General features: G+C 47.6%; 1 protein-coding gene across 1 annotated transcript in view; it reads left to right on the forward strand.

Moving 5' to 3' along the window:
• The window catches only part of ARSG (arylsulfatase G), a 109,080-nt gene that overhangs the window by 89,667 nt on the left and 7,823 nt on the right, over window positions 1-11,590 (forward strand). The window lies entirely within an intron of this gene.

Below are 11,590 nucleotides of genomic sequence, written 5' to 3' on the forward strand. Positions count from 1 at the left end.
TTTAAACAAACCACAATTCTTCCAGTCTTATATCGTGGGATCTGTGAATTGTTTCAAATGGGACATGAATTCTGATAATCTCTTTGTGGACATGGAGGAGAGGGAAGCATTGAAGGAGGGTGTTGAAACTCATTTATGCAACAAAGGAGTAGGGACCATTTTTAACTTCCAAAAGCTGTATTCCTTTGGAAGAGCATGGTTAGGAACCCCCAATGGCCCAAAAATGGGGCCAGACCCCAAAGTGGGTGTGCACACAGATGCATTCTTCCTCTTACATAGAGAGAGAGCACCCATGTGGTTTTTGTGCTGCCTGCTGAATATTCAGAGCAGAAATGGAGAAGGAAGTCATTACTGGCAGGCGGCACAGGCTGACAGGAGCGCCTTTTCTCATTGTGGGGCAGCAGCCTGGCTTTGGAGGAAGAGCATCTTTTCTCTGGGGTGCTCCTGCCCTCAGCCACTGCTCAGGTGATCAGCACTGCAGAGAAAGGGGTCAAGGGGAGGGAGGGATCCTGGGGAGAGGGACCGTGCCCTTGCTGGGCATATGAATGGACTTAGGGGCTGCCAGATTGGATCAGGCCTGCTGGTTGGAAGTTCCACCCTACTGCTGTAAGAGGAAGCTGTAATCTCCTGCCATGCCTGAATAGAGCCTGTGTATGAAAAAGCTACTGCAACTCCATTTTGTATCTTGTGTCAGCCTGAGGTTGTGTGTGTATTTTCAAAGGGTTAGGGTTGTTCAGTGCTTGCTTGAGCAAGGAATTAATATTCTCTGTTTCTTCCTATCTGGTCTGTCAGTACCTTTGTAGAGTTGGGGTTTTTTGTACATGAGAGTACTGGAGGACAGCTGTTTGCATTGTTGTCAATGATCACATATCCCCCGTTACTCATTCATGGTGCAGATACTGTCTCCACACCCAGAGAGAAATGTTCAGCATTTTGTCCCCATTAGGCTTATGACTTAAAAAGAGGACTTGATCAAAGGGGAAGTTTCAACCTAATTTTCATGTTGTGCAGAAAAACCTGTAAATTAGCACCAGTGTTTCCAAATTGCAGGGAAGTCCCGCTTACAGTTCTTCTAACTTCCCACAAGTGCAGGTTTCATTCACAAACAAAAGAGGCGCTTTTTGTCTTGGTATTCAGGTTAGCCACGTGTGCCAACTGGGGATTTAGATCAGTGACTTTGCAGCAGTCCTGAGAACTGGCCGTTCTCTGAAGCTGTGTGTTGTTGAGGCTTGTTGCGATTTCAGAGAGAAGCTGTGAGCGGACTGAGAATGTGGAAACAGACTCTGTGAACAGACTGAAATGAGAGAAAGTAGGACGTTGACCTGCCCCAATCAGTTGGCTTAGCCAGGGAATTTCTCTGAAGTTCCATGGACAGGGATGTAACAGGTTAACGGGCAAAATAATTTTGCTGCCTGAGGCAGAATAGCAAATGATTTCTGGAGAACAGGCCATGTTTGAGGAGTTATTAGCAGGAGAGAAGCTGCCATTATGCCTAGCACATTTTAATACTTCTACAGTGAATTATGAGTAGCTACTACTTAGAGTTGGCCAGCAGCCGTGCACATGTAAATGCAGCAGTCGAGGACTTTTAATGTTCTCTGTGTGCAAGTCCTGAGAGTGGTGTGAGTTACCACAGAGGAACGAAATCTGTTTTGAGTGGTGCTATGTGGAGGAACCCCTTTTCCCTTCAAATACATTTAAGCTTCACAAGCTTCTGGACCTAAAATCCTGCCAAGGCAGATTCCCTGGGGAAAGTTTTCAGCCATATCAACCTCTGCAATACTATGACAATTGTGAAGCATTCCCAGTGAAAAGAGGTTAGGAAGTGGTTGGTGGCACACAGCACTTCTTTCTTGGGCAGATCTAGGCTTAGTCCGCAGTTCCTCTCATTGGTTCTACGCAGGATTATGTGTGTTAGCGAGGTGGCTTTTAGCAGGCGGCATTCTGACAGCTGAAATCCTAGAAAATCAGCTCTGTGTGTAAAGCAAGCTTATGTTCTCCTTTTGTAGTGCCAGGACAATTCAGGAGAGCTGGACACTTCCACCCTGTTGCTTCTCCTAAGGCTCTTTTGCTGATGGTGCTTTGACTCGTGGTGCACCCCCTACTCAGCTGAAAGGAAAGAGTTATGATGGTCTTTTTTTCTGAACAACTTCAGGATGTGCATGTGCTTGGAATTCCCACAACATCAGTCTATCTGTTTCTTTTTCCAAATTACTGAACACAAGCCTAATGATTCAGAGTTGTCTTTTACAAATAACATAAGAACTTTCTACAGTGTCTTTAAAAAACAAGTACTCTAAACCCTCTGTATTATGTGGAAGTAAAGCCCTATTATGCACACCTGGGATTAAATTCAGTTAAACTCAGCAGGGTCTACTCCTGGGTAGACTGTAGACAAGCATAGGGGTGCACTGTGAAAGTGCTAGACAGAATTATATCTACCTAACTGCAGCCATCAGATCTGTGGCACATCGGCTGCCCCAAACGAACACAGGCTCTGGATTAGACATGCTTATACATGTTTGTCTGGACCATTTCAAAGGGTCCTAGGTGGCATTGACTTTATAGAGTTACAGATGTGCCCGTGAACTTTCTGTCCCACACACAAATTTATCAGCTGGTTGAGAGTTGGCTGAGGAGGGGTGGACTCTCTTCCCCTGAAGCAGCCTATCGTGTTCCTACCCTACGAGCAGAGGAAGGACACGGTGCTCCATTTCTCTTCGGCCAGTCTGTTTGCTCACTTGCCTGCAGCTCCTGATTGTCAGGATCTGAGCTGTTTGGTGGCCAGAGCAGCCTCCACTGGATTTGGAGGATTGATCCCAGGCCCTGCTGGAGCTCTCAGTCTACTGGCAGACACCAGTTGGGAGTCCTGGGGAGAGAGCTCAGCCATGCCGGTCCTCCTCTTTGCTGCAGTGGTTGCTCCTCACTCCTGCTATGGCTCCTCCCTTGCCATGTTGCCTCAGCAGCGCAAGTCCTCCAGTTCACTGCTGTGCCTGCTCCTTGCCTGATGGTCCCTGCTCCTGCTTTCCATGTTGCCTGCTGTTGTGCCTGCCTCCTGCCTGACCCACATCCGGCCTTGCCTGCCTCTCGTGCCGCACTGTGTTGCCTCAGTGAGCCGGGCTGCCTTCCTGCGAGCTGCACTTCAGCCCCCGCCTCCTGCCCGCCCCGTGCTGCACCCGGCTCCTGTTGTCTCGTGCATCTTGACTGGCTGTGCCTTCGGCCCTGTTATTGCGTCCAAGATACCTGCGCCTCTGTTGGTCCTCCTGGTGCTGAGCCCTTGGCTTGCTCCTGGCCACGTCCTTGCTCTGTCCTCATGCCTGTTTCTGCTTCCTGGCCTTGGCCTGTACCATGACTATGACTTGGACTTTCCATTCAGTCCTGCTTTTGGGACTGTCTTGCCTGAAGTTCTGTTACTCTAGTCCTGGTGCCTCTGTTGCTCTTGTTTTGCTTCTGGCTACCCACATCCCGGCTTCAGACCCTGGCACTGACCATCTCTGACGTCTTGTGCTTAAATACCATATTTTTCACTCTATAAGACATGCCTGACCATAAGACACACCTAGTTTTTAGAGGAGGAAAACAAGAAAAAAATATTCTGAATCAAATGGGCACATAATCACAGGCACATTCCCCATCACTTCCCCATGGACTGCACACCTGACAGACTTACTGCACACACATATTCGCTCTATAAGACGCACAGACATTTCCCCTTACTTTTGAGGGGGGGGAGGAAGTGTGCCTTACAGAGCAAAAGATGCGGTACTAACCTGGACCTCAGGCTATGCATCCCTAGGCAGGCCTGAAGTAGGATGCACAGAAAGAGAATGGTCTTGTATGACGGCTGAGTGACAAAGCACTTACTTTGCATGCAGGTCCAGCCCCAGACATATTCAGGTGGGGCTCACACAACGCACAGAGAGCTGCTGCCCCTTTCCCCGGCACTACGCTATCGCGACCTTTGGCCTGGCAGTATAGGAGAGCTTCCCATGTTCCACCTTTTTAACTTAAGTTGCCCAACCTTGGTAACAGTGTCAACCCAATTCAGATTGGGTAAAGAATGAATTATCTCCAGGGCAACAACATACAATTTACTAGTATTTACACTGAGAAAAGAGGAAGACAGATGGAATCTGCAGATTTGGTCCTGCTGTGTAACAATCAGGATTGTGCAACAGGCGGAGCTTGGCGAAATTCAGTTTGGGAAATGGCACAAAGGGACAGTCTCAAGTGCTGGTCCTTGCATCACTCCCCTCATCAAATGCCACCTCCAGCATTTATTATAACTATAATAACAACAAACACTGCAAACCTTTTAAGGGATCAGTCATAGGTTCCCTAGGATAAGGCTCTTCATCGCTGATGAAGTGTCTTAAGTGTCAAGTATGAGAAGAGCTGGGAAAGTACATGTCCGCAGAATGGCCAGTCTGGAAGGGGCTGGGGCCTCCGAGCGGAGTCCCCATGCAGCTCTGTCACAGACTGTCCCACACAGTCCAGACTGCAGTTTGCCACAAGCAGAGGACGGGGGCTGTCGAGGCGCGTTAAGCCCATGCAGGTTAAGCAAAAGGCCCAATTCCATATGCTAGGAAAGCAGTATTACTTGCACTTGCTGTCATTAGATCAGCCTTCTCCACCCTGGTGCCTTGCTGGCTGGGGATGATGGGAACTATAGTCTGAAACATCTGAAGGATACACTGGGGAAGCCTGCATTAGACAATTTAACACTTTTCCCGGTTCTGTAATAATATCCATTAGAAAACTCTGAGGATTGGTTATGAATGTTATTTACATGTGTATCCCAGGACATTTTTAATGGCCAAATTTGGATTGCAGTTAAAAACAAACTCAGGCTCCAAAGTTAATCTAAATTATTAGGTGGGCCTTCTCTGTGGTGGCCCCCATCTTTGGAACACCCTCCTTGCTGCGGCCCACCTGTTGTCAGACTTGCCATTTTTTTGGTGCTAGCTCTCAAAACACCCTTTATGTGGAGGCCTTTGAAGTTCTTCTTGGTTTCCCCAGGGCCAGAGGAGTTTATCCAGCCAATTCTTTTCCTTTGCAGGGTCTTTTTTACAGTATTTTTTTTAGCTATTTTAGAATTATTTTAAATTCATTTTAACATTGTTTTGTTTTTGTGGTATTGTATTGTTTTGTTTTGTACATTGTTGTAAACCACCCAGAGAGCTTTGGCCATGGGGTGGTATGGAAATGAGTTGAGGACGGCAATGATGCACTCACTCTTTCGTTTCTTTTATCCTAATCTCTGCCTTCTAATTCTTCCTTCTCTGTTCTGGCAGCTGCAGAGACGAGGGGCATAAAGTGTTGTTCCCCTGCTCTCCATCCCATCATCTCAGGCAAAATAGAATTGTATTCACTCATTTCTTTTTGTATTTATATGTCACTGTTTTTCCTCTTGCAAGAAACCCAAGGTGGCTGGCAGGTCTCCCTGCTTGCCATTTTACAAAAGACACAGGCTGCCTTGGTGGTGGCAGAGAGGTAGGCAAGTTGCAGGCTTTCATTTTACAGGGAGCTCTTCACTTTGTGGAGAACTGGATAACCCCTCAAATAAACACTGGGTTCTTTCTTAAGCATGCAGCCTTTTACAGAGGTGCCTCTCTTGGTGGTGGTGAAATGGCATCTGCATGGACTTGGAGCAGAATGCTACCCATGTCAAACAAGACAGTAAATAGGCAGGGAGGAGTCATCTGGATTGAGACAATCTTGGGAAGGGAAGTATGTAGGAATTTAAGCCTTTCCCGCCTTGGTGGTCCCAACCCAGGTCATGGTCCCCTCATCTATCTTCAGTGAAGCAAAACTTCTGTTGACCATGCAGTTCTATCCTCAGCATCTCCAAGTAGAACAGGAAGAAAATCCCTGCCTAAAATCATGGAGAACTGCTACTGTTCAGTGTTGATGATGCCGGACTAGATGGACTGATGTTCAGACTGAGATCTAGTTCACATCTAGATCAGCACAGTCTTCCATGATTTATTAACCATGGTGCCTGTGGATGCTTTAATGGACATCCAAACCTTCACAGTCGGTGAGGGTGGTTTGTTGGACATGTGAACCCAGCAATGGTAGGTTGTTGGGATGAGTGACAAGCTGCCCAGGACCTGTGGAATGTTCCATATGGTGGAACAGCCACCCTCACTGGGTTTGCACATGAGGAGAAGCTACAGCCACCCCCTGCCATGTGTTGAATATTCAAAATGGTGGGCACTGCTGCAACGAGAAGCCCTGCAGGAAAATACACCCATTGTGTCTTGTTACATGCAAACCAGGGCTCAGTGGCTTAGGTTCATATGACCCCTGCAACCCACCATAGTTTATTTAAACCTCAGTGGATTGCAGTGCTTGCTGGTGCGCTTTTGAATATTCCAGCTGTAACCAACAGTCCCCTGGATTATCATGTGAGACAAACCCAATGAGGGTGGCCTGTGAGAGGGTTGAGCAACCTTTGCAGATTCCGAAAGCCCTAAACCCCATGGGTTTGTTTAACCTTGCATAAGCCATCCTTGCTGACTTGAACAATGCACTATGATACTGAAGGACAACTGGCAGAATTGTGCAAACTGTCTTAGAAAAAGGCAGCTTCCTGTGCTTTCTTCCGAGGCAAATAACAGGCATGGGACCATGATATGGATTGGGGCAGGACGGGGAGGATTAAGGACTTCCTGTGCACAAGGACAGCCAAATTAAGTCTGCCACTCCTGTTATTTACAATTGGAAGAATGCCATCTGCACCATTTATTGGCCCACAGGAGCTGCCCTTCTCAATGGAGGCAAAAAACTTTGGATACTTGGGCATTTGGCTTTGTCATTTTGTTTTGTAGGAAAAACAATGGAAAGGCTCATAATAGAGAGAGATCTAGTGATGCTAGATAGGGAAGGGAGGCTGGCAGCCACACAACACGGCTTCCTCAAAAACAGGTCCTGCCAGACAAACCTTGTGGAATTCTATGACAAGGTTTCGAGGTGGCTAGATGGAGGGGATGCAGTGGATGTGGTATACCTGGATTTCAGCAAGGCCTTTGACAAAGTGCCCCATGATATCCTGGTGGAGAAAGTGAGGAGTTTTGGGATACACCAAAGCACTATCTGATGGATTAGGGCATGATTGACTGACCGGAAAGCAGAGGGTAACCATTAGTGGGGAATCATCGGGATGGTGGCCAGTGACAAGCGGGGTGTCCCAGGGTTCTGTCCCAGGGCTCTGTCCTGGGGCCAAACCTGTTTAATCTTTTCATAAATGACATGAAAGAAGGGGTGAACAATCTGCTGATCAAATTTGCAGATGATAATAAAACTGGAGCAGTGGCCACAACTGAGAAGCAGGTACTCCAGATCCAAAAGGATCTGGACAGACTATGGAAGTGGGCAGGAGACAACAGGATGGCGTTCAATGTAGATAAGTGCAAGGTCTTGCACTTGGGGCATAGGAATAGGTGTCATAAGTACAGGTTAGGTGACAAGTGGCTGGAGAGCAGCACTTGTGAAAGGGACCTCGGGGTGCCGGTTGACTGCAGGCTGAACATGAGTCAGCAGTGTGATGTGGTGGTCAAGAGGGCGAACACCACCCTTGGTTGCATAGCCAGAAGTGTGGCTTCTAGATTGAGAGCGGTATTACTACCACTCTATATGACTCTGGTGTGCCTGCAACTGGAGTATTCTGTTCAGCTTTGGGCCCCTCGTTACAGGAAGGATATAGCCAGGTTAGAGTCAGTGTAGCGTAGGCCACAAGGTTGGTGGCTGGTTTGCAGGGGACGGGGTATGAGGTGAGACTGAGGGAACTGGTCTCTTCAGCCTGGAGAAGAGGAGACTCAGAGGGGATATGTTGGCGACATGCAGGTATGTGAGGGGATGTCACACAGAGATGGGTAGAGACCTGTTCTTCCCTGCAGAGGAAGGCAGGACGTGCTCCAATGGAGCAAAGCTCAGGGAGCCAAGGTTCCATTTGGATGCCAGGAAGCACTTCCTGACAGTTAGGACCCCGAGGGTGTGGAATGGGCTTCCATGAGAGGTCGTTGAGGCCCCATCGGTGCGGGTGTTCAAGGATAGGCTGGACATGCACATGGTGGGCGTGTCGTGAGCAGAGCCGGCTGGAGCTGGGGGTCAGACTAGATGGCCCGGGAGATCCCTTCTGACTTGCTCTGTTTCTGTGTTTTGCTGCTGAGGAGTCTCTGCAGATAGCCAGGCTGGAAAGTTTGAACTTGGCATGAACTCTCTGCTCCCACTTCTCCTTGTTGTAAACTGGGAACAGGGAAATTTTGACTCAGCCAGAAAGAGTTCCTTATAGGAAGCAGAGAGTGCCCCGGAGCCAGCAGAGGAGATCTGTGCAGTTCCAGGAAAGGGAGCTAACAGGCAGCTGTTAGCTTCCCTGCCAAGAGAAGGAAAGCTACTGTGGACCCTCTGCCTCGGCCACTGACCCTGCACAGCCTCGTAAAACAACTCTGAAGCTGAATGAAGAATATACACATGCAGAAGCTGTGTAATGGTGTTGTTGCAGGTGCCTAGTCTGAGGCTGAGCTCAGGAGGAACTCATTCTACTAGTTTGCGGCAGACACCATCTGTGCTCAGGCACTGAGTGGACTGGCTCATGTGCCTTCACACACCTACCTCTTCCTCCTCTCCAGAGCAGTTTTGTGGCTCATTTAAAAAGAGAAGCATCTTTATCAAAAACCCTTCTAAAATAGATGGTTCTGTTAATCGTTTTTTCTATTTTCCCCTTTAAAATTCAAAGCATGCCTACCATTTGCTGTAATGTGTTGCTAAGCTGGCTCTAACTTACGATGAGTAAGTGAATGCTCCCCAAAATGTCTTGTTCTTGGCAGCCCTGCTCAGCTCTGGAGCGGCTTTCTTTATGGACTAGTTCCATTTCATAGTTGGTCTTCCTCTTTTTCTTCCACCTTTGACCTTTCCCTAGCATGATTGTCTTCTCCGGTGAGAGTTGCCTTCTTGTGATGTGCCCAAAGGACAACAGCTTCAGTTTCCATCATTTCTGCATCCAAGGAAAGCTCTGACCTGACTGGGTCTGGGACCCACTTGTTTGGCTTTCCATCCGTCCAGGATATGCACAAAGCTGTCATCCAGCACCATGTTTTGAATGCATCGTTTTTCTTCTGCCAGCTTTCTTCTCTGCCCAGCTTTTACACCAAAACATAGTGATTGGGAATACAAGAGTATGAATGATCTTGGTTTCCAGTGAAATATCCTTACACTTGATTATCTTTTCTAGTTCCTTTATTGCTGCCATGGCTCCCATGTATTATAACCTAAAATGAATGCATTTATCCTTCTAACAATCTAGTAAGACACAGAAATGTTGTTGTAGCCATGGTATACATAGAAACAGATCCAGAAGGGATTTCAAAAGGCACTGAGTAAAAAGAGACAGGAAAGTGGGCATATTTATCAAATTGGTTTACTGTGGGAGGAGGGCTGTACGGATGACCTGAGGCCACAAGGAAAAAGCAACACTTTAGGATCACTGTCTCGTTGAGAAGCAGGAGCAGTAAAAACAGATTTATGAGTCCCATATTTATGGTTCCTCAACATGTGAGCATATACATTTGTCATGTAGGAGTGCTGTTAAGGCTGGGATCCTGTGTTGTTTTGTGTGTGTGAGCATGGGAATGACAAGAGAGACTGGCTCTTAAGTGTAGGAAGTAGGAGTTTTGTTTCAGTGGCCTAGAATGAAGCCCAGAAAGCTACCTATTTTCCATATGTGGAGTTTTAAGTGTCGTACAAGTGCTAGCAAAGGGATGCAGGGAGTGAGACAAACAGGTGTTGAGCACCAGAATCCCACTTATGTCTGCTCAACTGTAAGGCTTGGTCTTACACCCAGATCATGTGTTTAGGGTTACAGCCTATGAAAAAGGAAGATGTTCAGTAGAGGCATTGTTTTCCATCATGTGTACCTACTCATTTGTCTCACTACATTTCTGTCATGATCAAAAAAAATTTACCGGTTTTAAAACAATGCACAGCCCTACAGAACTTGTTTACTGGAAGCAACAGTGAGACGATGTGGCTGCCAACAATATGATGTGGCTGCAAAAAAAGCAAATCTATTTTGGGCTGAATTCATAGAAGTATAGCTTTCAACTCATTTGCGGTACTGGTTCCCCTGTATTCAGCACTAGCTAGGCCCCATCTTGGGTTTTGTGTCTAGTTTAGGGCACTGGACTTCAAGAAGGATTTAGACAAGCTGGAGGGGGTTCAGAGAAGAGTGAAAAGAATGATCTAGGAGTCTGGAAACAAAACCTTATGGGGGGAGATTGAAGAAGTGAGCATTTTAAGTCTGGAGAAGACTGAGAAGATGTGATAGCACTTTTCAAATATTTGAAAGGCTGTTACCCAGAGGAGGACTATGATCTCTTCTTAGCCATGCCGCAGTGCAGGACACAAAACAACGGGCTCCGGTTACAGCAAACCAGATTCTGAATGAAAAACAAGAAAAATGTCCCGACTGTTGGAGCAGTGTAGCAATGGAACCAATGATCTAGGGAGGTTGTGGGTTCTCCCACTCTGGAGGCATTCAAGAGGCAGCTGGGGAGACATGGTGAGGCTTCCAGTTCTGACAAGGCTGCTGCAGAAGCCTTCAAGAAAAAATTAGCAGAATTCATGAAGGCAGAAGGATACGTCGCTCAACAAGTGTTCAGCTGCGATGAAACAGGACTCTTCTGGAAGAAGATGCTGAACAGAACCTACATCATGCAGGAGGAAAAGACACTGCCGGGGCACAAGCCCATGAAGGACAGAGTGACCCTTTTGCTGTGTGCGAACGCAAGCGTTGATCTGAAGATTAAGCCACTACTGGTGTGCCATTCCCAAACCCCTCATGCATTCAAGGAGCAGAATGCGAGCAAGGCCAGACTGCCTGTCATGTGGAGGGCCAATGCAAAATCTTGGGTCACAAGGCAGTTGTTCATGGAATGGCTGCACCAGCTGTTCGCACCCATCGTTAAGGAATATCTTTCTGACAACCAACTGCCTGAAAGTTGCCTTCTTCTGATGGACAATGCCCTGGCACACCCTCCAGCCTTGGTGGACGATATGGACGCTGAGTATGACTTCATAAAGGTCAAGTCCCCCCCCCCTGCCCAACACGACACCTCTTCTGCAGCCCATGGACCAGCAAGTGATCTGCATCTTTAAAAGGCCGTATACAAAGGCGCTCTTCACCAGGTGTAATGTCACTGAAGAGACGTCCTTGACTCTGAAAGAAATATTTCAATGACCTCCACTGCATCAACCTCATTGACAAAGCCTGGGAAGGTGTCATGTACCAGACCTTAAACTCAGCCTAGAGGAAACTGTGGCCAGAATGCGTCACTGAATGCGTCACTGAACGTGGCTTTGAAGGGGCTGATGCAGAGGTACTGGAGGAGGTTGTGTCCCTGGGCAAGAGTGTGGGTCTGGATGTCACTGGTGCAGACATAGAGGAGCTTGTTGAGGACCAGAAGGAGGAGCTGGATGACATAAGACCTTGCTGAGCTCCAGAGCGAGCAGCAGAATGCACTTGCTGAGGAGCATTCCACCGAGGAAGAGGAAGGCAGGGAGGAGGGTAGCAGTGATGTGATATTATCCA

Source organism: Varanus komodoensis, unplaced genomic scaffold, assembly GCF_004798865.1.
Source record: "Varanus komodoensis strain SLA01 unplaced genomic scaffold, ASM479886v1 scaffold59_1, whole genome shotgun sequence".
NCBI classification, from domain to species: Eukaryota; Metazoa; Chordata; class Lepidosauria; order Squamata; family Varanidae; genus Varanus; species Varanus komodoensis.